Here is a 16,031-nt window from a genome sequence, read left to right on the forward strand (position 1 = left end):
GACTATTTCAGTTGTCCACACTTGCTGTGGACACAGGATGTTAGGGAGGCTGTTTCTTCTGCCGGACTAGTTTTAGGAACTTATGGTAACTTCAAACCTAAAAGGAAAGAACGATCGTTTGCATTCAAGGTCTAAAGAATTGGAATTTCCGGGTCTTTATTGTATTTTATCCTTTTGACTCAAAGCTCAGATTCAACTCCTTACTCCGATCCAAACCAAACAAGAAACAACTCCCTAAGGTAAATACTTTATTCCTCAGAAAGTGGCGAATCGGCGCGCTTGGGAAGGAGGGCAGTGGTGTGCTTTGAAGAAGCGAGTGCCCCAAGCGGGAACTGGGCTGGGAGGGAGCGGTGCTCAGGGCAGCCTTGGCCGGAGAGGAGCTGGAGAAGATTGTATAACGGCTTTGGAAGGCTCCCTCGTGCGTACGTAGGTCACAAGACTGAGGCAACAAAGACTCAGCTGAAAATAAAGGCAGAAAGGGAAGCTAGAAAGGAAACCTGTAGGTAAAGCTGATCACTGGCCGCAGGGTAATCGGACCACACCCCGCTAGGTGTCCTGGCCCCAGGGCCTTTGCTCCCTTTGTTTACTGCCCCAACCCCCACATCTTGATCTCAGTCGATCCAAACCCTGCACGTCTTTCAAGTCAAGGTTTGAGTACCACCTGCTCTCTGAATCGCGGGGTAAGAGAACTAGACCGATTGACCTTTCAGGTCCAACTCGGAAAATCTGTGATTCTAAGCCTTCCCTAGCCACCTCACCTAGGCCACAGTGATTTTGCATTTTCGTTTATCTTTTTTTCAATTTAATTTTTATTTTATATTGGAGTATAGTCTCTCCTCGTAAGCTCCCTCCGTTCCAACCCACACTCACCCCCGCCTAAATTAGCATAAAGTCAGGCACCTAGGAGGTGACTAGCAAATATTTGGTAATGATGATGAAGAAAGAGGGAGGGAATGCTCAAGAACTCAGATCTGGGACTTTTGGGTTCAACGGCCAGCCAGCGATATAGTTAGATACAGAGATACATTTAGAATTCTCAAGCAAATGGTTTCCATCGCATTCACTGGTTATGCAAATGCCATGACTGGCAAATAACAAGCTACTTAAAGGCCCAGGTACACATGGGGAGAAAAAGACTTTCCAGGGAAAGCTACTTCATTTTGGAAGAAAGAGTGCTTGCCTGCTCCTACTCTGATCCTAACTCTACCCTTGGCCCCTTGAAGCTACTGCCTTCTCTTTTTCTTCACCTCATCATCCTTTAAAGATGTTTTTAAAATATTAAAGTAATATATGCTCACTAAAGAAAACTTGGAAAGTATAGAAAAGTAGAGCAAATCACCCATAATTCCTTCTCACAAACAACCACTTGTTAATATTTTAGCTTATTTTTTCTAGTCTTTTTATTCCTTCTGCATAGACCACCTTCCCTGGCAAGTTATTCAGAAGTATGAATAGATTAGAAAAGCCAAAGGTAGTGTGTCACCAAGGAAGGTTAACTGGCTGGCTACCAAGATGCCTTGTTGGATGGCATTACCTTGGTGCTTTCAACCTCAGTCCAGGCTGGACCTTTCCATCTCAGAAACTTGATCTCCTCAGTGTCCCTGAACTGGTCAGTCTCAGGAGGCTGACTCATACTGATTAACTCATGAGAGACTGATGTGTGAAAACCAGGATGCTGGTTGTTGATGAGAAATAGAACAGTAACAGTTTATTTTATATTGGAGTATAGTGGCCTGACCACCACATTCCCTTCCTTTAATAATGTGTAAGCCTCCGTCCTTACCAAGTGCTATTTTGTTTTATACGATAACCCTATGAAGTAAATACTATGATTAACCACGCTTTAGAGATGGAGAAGCTAAGGCGCCCTAAGATTAAGTAACTAACAAGTCTGCTCTATGTGGACTTCACTGTCTCCTTTTTCTACGCTTCCATGGTTCACTGACACATTCTTGCTTTAAATATGTCAAAACTATCCACCCAAATTATAGTCAAATCTTGCTTGTCTGGAAGCCATTATATTTCTTGAAGGTGATTTTTCCATTTGATTCACCATACATTAATTTTATAGTTTAACTCTTGAATAACATTTTATTTCCAAGTTCCTGGGAATATTTTATTGTTGCTCCCTTATATTACCTGGAAGTTTTAATCATACTAATTTTCAAAAATCCAAAATTTTTTAAACTTCACATTTTATAAATGTTTTCCATGGTTTTGCATTTTATGTTAATGTCTACATTAATCTTCCTTCTAGGAGATGTTCCAGTTTGCTTAGCTATTCTCTCACTATTAATAATAAATCTTTTATTATTACATTTCTTGAAAAAAGAGTTCACACACTGTCTCCTTTCTGTTGTTTCCCATTCACTCTCTTTAAATTTTTTAAAAATTGTATAAGTAATATATAAACACATTCTTTATGAAAATAATTTAAATATTATAGATAAGGTTAAAGTTTCCCATGTCTGTCACCCATAATCACAGTCTCCTTTATCTCCCTCCCCAAAGGTAACCACTGTTACAGGATTGGTTTGTATCCTTCCAGATTTTTCCCTATGAATTTACACACACACACACACACATACACACACACACACACACACACACAGCAATACATATAAAATATTGTTGTTTTCTGCGTATTCTTTTAATGCAAACAATATTATGCTGTACCTACTGTTGTGCAGAGTGCCTTATTCATCCAAAATTATGTCATGAAGATCTAGTCATGTTATTACATAGAGATCTACTTCATATACTGTGGTTTATGTAGGCATTCCTCTGTTGATGAACATTCACTTTGTTTCCAGGTTAGAACTCTTGAAAATACTTCAGTGAACATACATGTATGTCTGCTTGTGAATGCAAACAGGTGTTTTGGAAATACGCATTTAAATTTTTGATATATCCAAAAACACATTTAAATTATCTGCACCAACCAGTAGTATATGAAAGTCTCCATTTTCCCCATCCTTACCAATACATGATATTATTAAACCTTAATTTTGAGCAATCTGATGGGTACAAAAATGGTATCTTACCTTAAGCCTAATTTATCTGAATACTAATGTCATTGAGCATCTTTTTATGTTTATCTTATTTAATTTATGTAATATTTGTTTATTTTATTTTATTTCTTCTGGGTAACAACTTTATATACTTAGTCATTTCTCTATTGGACTGTTTTTCTTATTGATTTATAGGATTTTTTAAAAAACTACATAATCTGTAATTTAACTTAAAAAAAAAAAGAAATCCAAAAGAGATAATGAACGTTTTCCCATAAGTGGTTTTCTATTAACATTATTTATGGTGTCTTTTCATTCATATAGTTTTTAATGAAGTCAAATTTATGAGTCTTCCTTTTTGTCTTATTTTAGAAGACCTATGTAGTAGGTTGCATGTTGGCCCAACAAAAGATATGTTTACCCAGAACTTGTGAATGAGACCTTATTTGGGAACAGGGCCTGTGCAGATGTAATTAAGGATCTGGAGATGAGATCATGCTGGATTTTCCTACTGAGCCCTAAATCCAGTGATACGTGTCCTTCTAAGAAAAGGAGACACATAGGGAGGAGAAGGCCATGTGAAGACAGAGGCAGAGATGGAAGTGATGCATTTACAAACCAAGGAACGCCAAGGATTGCCCACAGCCACAAGAAGCCAGGAGAAAAGCATGGACTAGCTTCTCCCTCAGAGCCTCCAGAAGGAACTAACCTTGCTGACACCTTGATATTGGACTTCTGGCTTCCAGATTGTGAGAGAATAAATTTCTGTTGTTTTAAACCACCCAGTTTGTGGTAATTTGTTATGGCAGCCCTAAGAAATTGATAAAGCCTTCCTGCCCTCAAGATCATCAACACATTATTTTTTGTATTAATTTTATTGTTTTGCTTTTTATCCATAATGCTCTTAATTCCTCTATAATTTATTTTTATTAATGGGTTTAGATAGAAATTTAACAATGTTTTCCTAAATGTTAGTGCTAATTGCATTAACACCACTTCATGAATATTCTTTTCCCATTGATTTGAAATGCTACGTCAAGTACCCATGGGTCTGTTTCTGGATCACTAGTCTGTTCCATTAATCTGTTTTTCTATTCCTTCACCATTGTTGAACTGCCTTGGCTATTCTTGAGCTTTAATCTTCCATAAGAACTTTCGAATTATCTGGTCAGGTTCTAAGGAAAATCCCAATTTTTATTGTGATTGCACTGAATTTATGGATTCATTTGAGGAGAATAGATATATTGAGAATATTTAGCTTTCCTATCTACAATGTCTATTTATTTATTCAGACCTTCTCTTATTTCTTTCAGTAAACTTTATAGTTTTTTCCATGAAAGAGTTGTACTTTTTGTTCAGCTTATTTTTTGGTACTTTTTAGTTTTTGTTGCTATTAACATTTTCCCCTGTTATACGTTAATTGGTTATTATCATGTATAGGAAAATGATTTTGTATGTTTATCTTATACCCAGTCTCTATGTTAGCTCACTAGATGTACTGGCTTAAAGGTGATGGTTTTGGATTTTCTAAATAGACAGTCATATCATTTGCAAATAGTAACAGTTGTGTCTTTACCTTTCAAATCTTTATAACTCTTGTAGTGGGTATAGTGGTTATCATTTCTTGTTCCAGACTTTAACAGACTGATTCTAATGTTTCACTATTAAATATGTCTGCAGTAGGTTTCTGGAAGTTACCATTTATCACTTTAAAATAATTTCTTTCTCTCCTTGGTTTCCTAGAACTTTATCATTAATATTATTATGAATAAATGTTGAATTTTATTGGATGCTTTTCTTGCATGTATTGAAAAAGTCATATAGTTTATTCCTCTACTTGGTTAATGTGTGAATTACATCAATAGGTTTCCTTTTGATGATCCATATTTTTATCCATATTTTCATTCATATCACTTGGTCATGATAAACTATTCTTTTAATATGCACTAGATTCAATTTACTAATATATTTTTAGAATTTTTGCATCATTGTTTTTAAATTATATTGGCCTATAATCTTTTATTTTTATGCTGTCCTTGTTTGGTTTCAGTAACAAGGTTATGCTTGCTTGTGAAATGAGTTTGGTAGTTTCCCATCTTTTTCTATTTCCTAAAACTGTCTATGTGAAAAGAAAAGCATGTGTTCCTTGAAGTCTTGGTAGAACTCATCGGGCAGAACTTGCTGACCTGGTGGATTTTGGAAACAGGTGGCTTTATGAAAATGATTTCAATTTCTTTTTGGGTCATTGTTGATAATAATACTTTCCTAGAAGCTTGCCAATTTAATCCAAGTCAGAGTTTCTTAATCTTGGCACTACTGACATTTGGGGCTGGATGATTCTTGGTTGTGGGGGCTGTCTTGTGCATTTTAGATGTCAGTAGCACTCCCCCCCACGTCCCCTGCCCCATACCATCACCTAGGTTGTGACAACCACTCCCCAGATCCTGCCAAATATCTTTTGGGGGTCAAACTTTATTAGTAGAAAGTTGTGCAAAACTTTGCTTTTGACTTTTCTGAATCTGAATCATGGCCACCTTTGTACTCCTGACATACTTTATTTGTGTCTTCTCTCTTTTATTTGATGAATCTGCCCAGAAGTTTGTCTCCTTTATTACTCTTTTCCCAGAGCCTGTTCTTAGCTTTATTGATTGATTATATCTTTATTTTTGTATACCTCTGTGACCCAATAAATGGACAAATTTTTAAAATATTTTATTATAAAAAAAGAAAATGTATAATACAATAAGCCCCACCACCTATTTTCAACAATTATCAGCTAATAGCTAATCTCGTTTCTGTCATTTATACTCCCATCTTCTCTTCCTCCCATATTATTCTGAAGTAAATCTCAGACTTCATATCCTTTCATCCATAAATATTATATATTAATACTTATAAAAGATAAGAAGGCCTTATTAAATATAACCACACTACCATTATTATTCCTAAAAGTACAACTCCTTAATATCATCAAATATGCTTTCTTTGTTCAAATTGCTCAACTGTTTCAGAAATGAGTGTGTGTTGTGTGTGTGTGTGTGTGTGTGTGTGTGTGTGTGTGTGTGTGTGTGCGCGTGAAGGAGAGAGAGAGAGAATCAAGCTACAAACAAGGTCAATGCATTGCGTTTGGTTTATATGTCTCATAAGGTTTTTAAGTCTCTTTTAAGCCATAGGTTTTCCCTCTTATCTCTCCTTTTTTCCTTGCAATTTGTTGAAGAAATCTGATTGTTTGTCTTGTAGGGTTTCCCCAGCTGGACTTTCCTGATTCCATTCCCATGGTATTAACATATTCTCTGTCTTCTGTATTTCCTACAGATTGGTGTTTCACTTTAAAGGCTTAATCAGATTCAGGTTCAGTTTTCCTGGCTAGACTGCTCATATGGAGTTCTCCCATCAGGAGGCACATAATGTCTGGTTGTCTCTCAATGGTAAGATCCACTTATTCATTAAGAGTTGCAAAATAGTGATATTCTATCATTCCATATTCATTTATTAGCTGAAATTCTTTTATAAAAAGAAACTTCCCCTCCTCTACTATTTTGTACCTAGTGGTACAGTTCACATAGGAAAGGCAGGTTAAATGCCTTTATTTATTGACTTGCAAAATAATGAGTTAATTATCTATCATTTTTCAAATGTGACCTTTTTTTAGTATTATCATAAACATATGGATTTAAACATTTGATATATTTCAGTCCATTACAGTTATTCTCCTTACTGAGCTCAGATTGTCCCATCTTTGGTCCCTACACTCTGGCTCCTGTGTCCTTTTGACACAACCCTAGTGGTCTGTGATAACCTCCTTGTTTTCTGAGAAAGCAAGATATTGAAGGTTCTACTTGTATGTTTCCTACCTCAGACTAGAAATCAGCCATTTCTCTCAGGAGTCCTGGTTCTTTTTAGTGTGAAATGGTATTTTGAAATAAAAATCTGGGCCCTGGGCATCGTGATCCTTCCAATTTAAATTCAGGGCTACAGTATAGGATTTTTACTTCACCTCAACAATCTATATCTCCTTTCTCCCACAACAAATATCCTGATTCTCAAAATAACAACATAATCACTAATTTGCTTTATTCCATAATATAGAGACAACAGTTTCAGAATAACAATACCAACACCATACCACCAAAAATATGGTTACTTACAAAGAGTTTAAGATTCTTTTATAGATTTTTTGTCCTTACCTTAAGATGTATCCTGTTAGGGATATACATTAATGTTGCTGTGTTTTAAAGTCACTTTCTGTGTTATTATGTCACCATCTGGATACACAGATTCATTTGTTTCATTTTGCTTTTGATTTTTAGGGATTGCTTTTTAAAAAAATAGTTTCACAATTTTGTAATATATTTACATGGTTTCAAAGTCAAATCTATGGAACAAAGTATACTCAAAGAAGTCTAGTTTTTAATCCCTGTCTCTTTATGCTATTCCTTCATACTCCCTATAGAAACAAATATGTATATAGGTATTTCTATCTCTTCCCTTCTTATGTGGGTGGTGTCATATTCACACTTTTTTCCACCTTGCTTTTTTTTTTTTTTTAAAGATGTTGGGGGTAGGAATTAATTAATTAATTAATTTTTGCTGTGTTGGGTCTTCGTTTCTGTGCGAGGGCTTTCTGTAGTTGTGGCAAGCAGGGGCCACTCTTCATCATGGTGCGCGGGCCTCTCACTATCGCGGCCTCTCTTGTTGCGGAGCACAGGCTCCAGACGCGCAGGCTCAGTAGTTGTGGCTCACGGGCCTAGTTGCTCCGTGGCATGTGGGATCCTCCCAGACCAGGGCTTGTCCCCTGCATTAGCAGGCAGATTCTCAACCACTGCCACCAGGGAAGCCCCTCCACCTTGCTTTTTTTTTTTAATGTATATTAAGTCCTGTAGATCACTCCATCAGAATATATATATTCTTAATTCCTTTTCAAAGCAATAGAGTACTTCATATTGTGGATGTACCAGACCTTTATTGATGGAACATTTGGATTGTTTCTAGCCTTTTCCTATTATAAATAACGCTGCAAGAAATAACCTTGTGCATGTCTCTTATTCATTCTGAAAATCTTCCTTTTAATTGATTAATTCCACCTGTTTAAGTGTATTATGATTGCCACATTTGGAGAGTTGTTTTCACCATTTTGTTTTGTACTTTCTTTTTACCACGCTTTCTGACATTTTTTCCTTCTCTTGAATTGATAAATTTGTCTATATCCCCTTTTGTTTCCTGTGATGGCTTAGAAACTATAGTTTGCATTTATATTCCTTTAGTGGCTGCCCTTAATTTTTAATATGTACACTTAACTATAAAATGTTTTAACATACCTAAAATGATTCAGTATTTCTGTTATTTTTTGAAACACAACAAAGTTTGTAGCATGCTTTACTGACTCATTGAACAACCCTTTTCTCATCTTGTTATTCTAACCTGGAGTTTTATATTTATCTTTATTTGTAGTTTACCTTTTCTTGAATAGGTAATACACTCATATGATTCAAAACTGAAGCAATAAAGGGTATATTGTGAAAAGTCTTGCTCCTACTCCTCTCCCATCTTTCCCATTCACCCTATTGCTCCAATCAGTTAATCTCAATAAATACATACTTTCCAGAGTTTCTTTATGTAACTATGAATATATACTCTATTTTATCTCCTTCTTACATAGTATAGAATACTACACATTCTGATTGGCACCTTTATTTTTCTTCACTTGGATATCTTTCCATATCAATACAAGTAGATCTTCCTCATTCATTTATATGTCATAATATCCTATTGTGTGATTGATCCTTAATTTATCTAATCAGTACCCTGTTGATAGATACTTGGATTGTTTCCAATCTTTTGCTATATGCTAAAGTTGAAATTAATAATCTTGTACATATTTTATTTTATAGATGTTCAGGTATATTGGTAAGCACCCGGAAGTTGGATTGCTCATTCAATGAAAAATGTATTTTTTGTTTCAATAGATGTAGCCAAAGAGCCCTTTATCAGGGTAGTATCAATTTGCATTCCCACCAGGAATGTATGAGAGTGTATAATTTCCCACAGCCTTGCTAATAAAGTGTGTTATCGGGTTTCCCTGGTGGCGCAGTGGTTGAGAGTCCGAATACCGATGCAGGGGACACGGGTTCATGCCCTGGTCCGGGAAGATCCCACATACCACAGAGTGGCTGGGCCCATAAGCCATGGCCGCTGAGCCTGCGTGTCTGGAGCCTGTGCTCCTCAACGGGAGAGGCCACAACAGTGAGAGGCCCGCATACCGCAAAAAAAAAAAAAAGTGTGTTATCAATTTTGGGGGTGGTTACAAATCTTAGTAGTTATATTTGGCATTTTTCTTATGTAAGAGAGAACAAGAATCTTCTTTTTTCTTTAACATCTTTATTGGAGTATAATTGCTTTACAATGGTGTGTTAGTTTCTGCTTTATAACAAAGTGAATCAGCTATACATATACATATATCCCCATATCGCCTCCCTCTTTCATCTCTCTCCCAACCTTCCTATCCCACCCCTCTAGGTGGTCACAAAACACCGAGCTGATCTCCCTGTGCTATGCAGCTGCTTCCCACTACCTATCTGTTTTACATTTGGTAGTACATATAAATCCATGCCACTCTCTCACTTTGTCCCAGCTTACCCGTCCCCCTTCCTGTGTCTTCAAGTCTGCATCTTTATTACTGTCCTGCCCCTAAGTTCTTCAGAACCATTTTTTTTTAGATTCCATATGTATGTGTTGGCATACGGTATTTATTTTTCTCTTTCTGACTTACTTCATGCTGTATGACAGTCTCTAGGTCCATCCACCTCACTACAAGTAACTCAATTCTGTTTTTTTATGGCTGAGTAATATTCCATTGTATATATGTGCCACATCTTCTTTATCCATTCATCTGTTGATGACACTTAGGTTGCTTCCATGTCCTGGCTATTGTAAATAGAGCTGCAATGAACATTGTGACACATGACTCTTTTTGAATTATGGTTTTCTCAGGGTATACGCCCAGTAGTGGGACTGCTGCGTCGCATGGTAGTTCTATTTTTAGTTTTTTAGGGAACCTCCACACTGTTCTCCATAGTTACTGTATCAATTTACATTCCCACCAACAGTGCAAGAGGGTTCCCTTTTCTCCACACCCTCTCCAGCATTTATTGTTTGTAGATATTTTGATGCTGGCCATTTTGACTGGTGTGAGGTGATACCTCATTGTACTTTTTTTTTTTTTTTTTTTTTTGCGTTTCATGGGCCTCTCACTGTCGTGACCTCTCCCACTGCGGAGCACAGGCTCCAGACGCACAGGCTCAGCGGCCATGGCTCACGGGCCCAGTCGCTCCGCGGCATGTAGGATCTTCCCGGACCGGGGCACGAACCTGTGTCCCCTGCATCGGCAGGCGGACTCTCAACCCCTGCGCCACCAGGGAAGCCCTCATTGTACTTTTGATTTCCATTTTTCTAATAATTAGTGATGTTGAGCATCCTTTCATGTGTTTGTTGGCAATCTGTATATCTTCTCTGGAGAAATGTCTATTTAGGCCTTCTGCCCATTTTTGGATTGGGTTGTTTGTGTTTTTGATATTGAGCTGCATGAGCTACTTGTAAATTTTGGAGATTAATCCTTTGTCAGTTGCTTCATTTGAAAATATTTTCTCCCATTCTGAGGGTTGTCTTTTAGTCTTGTTTATGGTTTCCTTCGCTGTGCAAAAGCTTTGAAGTTTCATTAGGTCCCTTTTGTTTATTTTTGTTTTTATTTCCATTACTCTAGGAGCTGGGTCAAAAAGGATCTTGCTGTGACTTACGTCATAGAGTGTTCTGCCTAGGTTTTCCTCTAAGAGTTTTATAGTGTCTGGCCTTATATTTAGGTCTTTAATCCATTTTGAGTTTATTTTTGTGTATGGTGTTAGGGAGTGTTCTAATTTCATTCTTTTACATGTAGCTGTCCAGTTTTCCCAACACCACTTATTGAAGAGGCTGTCTTTTCTCCATTGTATATTCTGGCCTCCTTTATCAAATATAAGGTGACCATATGTACGTGGGTATATCTCTGGGTTTTCTATCCTGTTCCATTTATCTATATTTCTGTTTCTGTGCCAGTACCATAATGTCTTGATTACTGTAGCTTTGTAGTATTGTCTGAAGTCAGGGAGCCTGATTCCTCCAGCTCCGTTTTTCTTTCTCAAGATTGCTTTGACTATTCAGGGTCTTTTGTGTTTCCATACAAATTGTGAAATTTTTTGTTCTAGTTCTGTGAAAAATGCCAGTGGTAGTTTGATAGGGATTGCATTGAATCTATAGATTGCTTTGGGTAGTAGAGTCATTTTCACAATGTTGATTCTTCCAATCCAAGAACATGGTATATCTCTCCATCTATTTGTATCATCTTTAATTTCTTTCATCAGTCTCTTATAGTTTTCTGCATACAGGTCTTTTGTCTCCTTAGGTAGGTTTATTCCTAGATATTTTATTCTTTTTGTTGCAGTGATAAATGGGAGTGTTTCCTTAATTTCTCTTTCAGATTTTTCATCATTAGTGTATAGGAATGCCAGAGATTTCTGTGCATTAATTTTGTATCCTGCTACTTTACCAAATTCATTGATTAGCTCTAGTAGTTTTGTGGTAGCATCTTTAGGATTCTCTATGTATAGTATCATGTCATCTAGAGGACAAGAATCTTTGAGGGCTATTTATATTTTCTTTTCTGTTATTTTTTCATGAGTTTTGCCCATATTCTGTTGAGGTGTTGGTCTTTTATGGAATGTGATGGCATCTTCTATGGCATTTGGATCTTGAATCATAGTTAGAAAGGCTTTCCCCAAAACTCCAATGTTATAGAGTAATTCTCCCAACTTTTCTTCTAGTGCTCTTTTATTATTTTCCTTTGTACATTCAAATCATTTTTTCATTTGTAGTTTATCCTGGTGTACAGCCTTAAGTATGGAACTATTTTATTATTTCAGATGGCTACCGGTTGTCCCAACTATTTACCAAATAGTCTATCTTTTCTCCATTAATTTAAAATGTCGTCTATATCAGATCCTAAATTTCAATATTTATTTGTTTCTACTTATGAACTTTCGTTTTTTTTAAATTGGTCTGTATGTCTATTTATGTGGCCATACCCTTTGTTTATAATTATTGAAACTTTAAAATATTTTAATATCTGGTAGGGCTACCTGTCACTATTCTTCTTTTCCAGGATTTCCTGGTTATTTTTGCTTATTTATTTTTCTATATGAACTTATAATTAGCTTGCCCAATTAAAAAATTAACTGTTGATATTTTTATTTGGATGATGTTAAATTTACAAATTACTACTTTGTACAGGGTTGCAATAAAATTCAGAGACATGGGTAAATACATATAATAATTACATTACAATGCATGATATGTTCAATGTTTATTCCCCATTGGCAATGCATAGTTCAATGCACTGTGCAAAATTGCCATGAACACAGTGCATTAATACAGCGCATATGTAGCAATCTTTGCACAAGGTATCTGATGCATTGCCTCAGATGTTTTACATCTCTGATTTTCACTGAATAAGCTTGTGCCTTTAGCATGTCCCAGCAAAGGTAATCAAGAGGGTTCAATCTGTAAAATATATGTATATGTAATATGCTGTATATTATATGTAATGTTTTAAAATATCTATGTTTCCAGAAAAACTAGGAAAGACTGAGAAACTACCATAGATCAGAGGAAGCTAAGGAATCATGACAAGTGAAAATGCAATGGGGGACACCAGATTGGATCCTAGAACAGAAAAATGACATAAATGAAAAACTGGTGAAATCCAAAGTCTAGGGTTTAGTTAATAGTAATGTACAAATGTTGGTTTCTTAGTTTTGATAAATGTAGTGTAAAATGATAACATTAGGAGAAACTGAAACTGGGTTACTGTTATCCAATAGTTCTCTGTTACCTTTGCAACAACTCTTCTGTGAATCTGAAATTATTCCAAAATAGTTTATTTTTAAATTCTCTTCCTAGATTTTATGGTTACCCTCTATTATAATTATGTGTCTATCTCCCTCACTAGACTGTGAGAACTACTAGAGCCTGGACCGTTCAGCACTATTCCTGTGTTCATCGATAGTTATTGGGGACAAACTTAGGATGATTAAGATAAGCCAAGAAGACACTGAGAGGTGTGGAAAAACTACCAAGTTGTTATCTCCCCTACTTTATATAACATACCATTCAATTTAATAAGCCAAATATGTTGCTGATCAACATTTTTATTGTCTCTATCTTCCATCCAGGCAGACTTAAAGAAAAAGATATTTGGGAAAACTGCCCTCAAATGCTGAGAGTCCCCTTCTTTCTCCGCTTGCTCATCTTCACTCATTTTTTTAAGTGCTCTTCCTCCTTGCCTCAAAATCTTTGGCACAGTAGCTTTGAAGAAGTGGAAGAACAGTGAGCTTGAGTTCTAGTCTACACTCTCACATCCTGGCTGTGTAAACTTGGGTAAATTACTTAATCTCTACAAGCCTGTTTCTCATCTCCCTAACTAACAGGATTGAATGAGAAAGTATATGTGACATACTGTATAATTCCAAGATACCACGTGGTCTTCTGCATTCCTTTGTGCGTGATTTTTTTTACTGCCAAACTTACTCTTTCTCCAGTGTTCCCTCTGTGAATGGTTACCCCTACCCACTTGTCCAAACCAGAACCCAAGTCATCCTTGACTCCTTCCTCCCTCTAATATCTCCTTCCTGCATTTCAAAATTGTCACAAAGTCCTACAACTTCCTAACTGACCCATCCTCTCATTTTGATCCCCGCTGTCACTGCCTTTAGTTTCTCCCTGGACTATAGTAACAGCCTGTTAACCGGTTTCCTTGCCTTCAGATTTGTTCTCCATTTTTCATACTGGTCTCAAATTGATTTTTTAAATACTTGGCTCTGTTACTCCCCAACTTAAAGTTTTCCTGTGGATTCTCATAGCCTTTAGCATAAATCCAAAATTTTTAGCATGACATTGTGATCTAGCCTGTGTGTATCCACCCAGCAGTGCTGCTCTCTCGTTTCTGCTATATCCCTAAACTTTAGTTATCTTGAATTATTTGCAGTTGCCTGAAATCACTGTGCATTCTCACACAGTTGCACTATTCCCTCTGTCTGAAGACTTCCTTTCATCCATTTAAAAAATGTGCTAAATCTTGTGGTCATTTCTCAGTCCTCATCTTACTTGACCTATCGGTAGCATGTGATGCACTTGATCACTCCCTCCTTGATTTATTTTCTTCACCCAACTTTTATTTGTTTATTTTTTAGAAGTATATTAGAATTTATTGTAATTTTTTAAACATTTTATATTGGACTACAGTTGATTAACAACGTTGTGTTAGTTTCAGGTGTAGAGCAAACTGATTCAGTCATACATATACATGAGTCTATTCTTTTACAAATTCTTTTCCCATTTAGGTTGTTGCATAATACTGAGCAGAGTTCCATGTGCTATACAGTAGGTCCTTGTTGGTTATCCATTTTAAATATAGCAGTGTGTACATGTCAATCCCAAACTCCCTAACTATCTCCCCCCCCACACCCTTCCCCCTGGTAACCATAAATTCATTCTCTAACTCTGTAAGTCTCTTTCTTTTTGTAAATAAGTTCATTTGTATCATTTCTTAAGATTCCACATACAGGGGGAGACCTTCAAGATGGCAGAGGAGTAAGAAGTGGAGATCACCTTCCTCCCCACAAATACATCAGAAATACATCTACATGTGGAACAACTCCTACAGAACACCTACTGAACACTGGCAGAAGACCTCAGACTTCCCAAAAGGCAAGAAACTCCCCACATACGTGGGTAGGGCAAAAGAAAAAAGAAAAAACAGAGACAAAAGAATAGGGATGGGACCTGCACCTCTGGGAGGGAGCTGTGAAGGAGGAAAAGCTTCCACACATTAGGGAGCCCCTTCACTGGCAGAGATGGGGGTGGGGGGGAAGCTTTGGAGCCATGGAGGAGAGTGCAGCAACAGGGGTGCAGAGAGCAAAGCAGAGAGGTTCCTGCACAGAGGATTGGTGCCAACCAGCACTCACCAGCCTGAGAGGCTTGTCTGCTCACCTGCCGGCATGGTTGGGGGCTGGGACCTGAGGCTCTGGCTTCTTTGGAGTTGAGATCCCAGGGAGAGGACTGCAGTTGGCTGCGTGAACACAGCCTGAAGGGGGCTAGTGCACCACAGCTAGCTGGGAGGGAGTCTGGGGAAAAGTATGGACCTGCCTAAGAGGCAAGAGACCATTGTTTCAGGGTGTGCGAGGATAGGGGATTCAGAGCACCACCTAAATGAGCTCCAGAGATGGGCGTGAGCCGCGGCTATCAGCGCGGACACGAGAGACGGGCATGAAATGCTAAGGCTGTTGCTGCAGCCACCAAGAATCCTGTGTGCAAGCACAGTTCACTTTTCACACCTCCCCTCCCAGGAGCCTGTGCAGCCCACCGCTGCCAGGGTCCTGTGATCCGGGGGCAACATCCCTGGGAGGACACACGGAGCACCTCAGGCTCTTGTAATGTCACACGGGCCTCTGCAGCTGCAGGCTCATCCTGCATTCCGTAACCCTCCCTCCCCCCCAGCCTGAGTGAGCCAGAGCCCCCTAATCAGCTGCTTCCTTAACCCCGTCCTGTCTGAGCGAAGAACAGACTCCCTCAGGAGACCTATATGCAGAGGTGGGGCCAAATCCAAAGCTGAACCCCAGGAACTGTGCGAACAAAGAAAAGAAAGGGAAATCTCTCACAGCAGCCTCAGGAGCAGCGGATTAAATGTCCACAATCAACTTCATCTACCCTGCATCTCTGGAATACCTGAATAGACAGTGAATAATCCCAAAATTGAGGTGGTGAACTTTGGGAGCAATGATATATAAATTTTTTTCCCTTTTCTCTTTTTCTGAGTATGGATGTGTATGCTTCTTTGTGTGATTTTGTCTGAATAGCTTCGCTTTCACCATTTGTCCTAGGGTTCTGTCCGTCCATTTTTTTTTCTTTTAGTATAGTTTTTAGCGTTTGTTATCA

At 37.8% G+C, this 16,031-nt stretch overlaps 1 long non-coding RNA gene across 1 annotated transcript; it reads left to right on the top strand.

Annotated features, from left to right (window-relative positions):
- Window positions 1-16: 16 nt before the first annotated feature.
- Window positions 17-14,810, top strand: LOC309839819. Its single transcript, XR_014298531.1, has 5 exons — window positions 17-239; window positions 6,327-6,439; window positions 13,048-13,156; window positions 13,271-13,475; window positions 14,649-14,810. It is a non-coding gene; the product is annotated as an uncharacterized lncRNA (long non-coding RNA).
- The last annotated feature ends 1,221 nt before the right edge of the window (window positions 14,811-16,031 follow it).

This window comes from Grampus griseus, assembly GCF_964374135.1.
Source record: "Grampus griseus genome assembly, chromosome: X".
Lineage (NCBI taxonomy): Eukaryota > Metazoa > Chordata > Mammalia > Artiodactyla > Delphinidae > Grampus > Grampus griseus.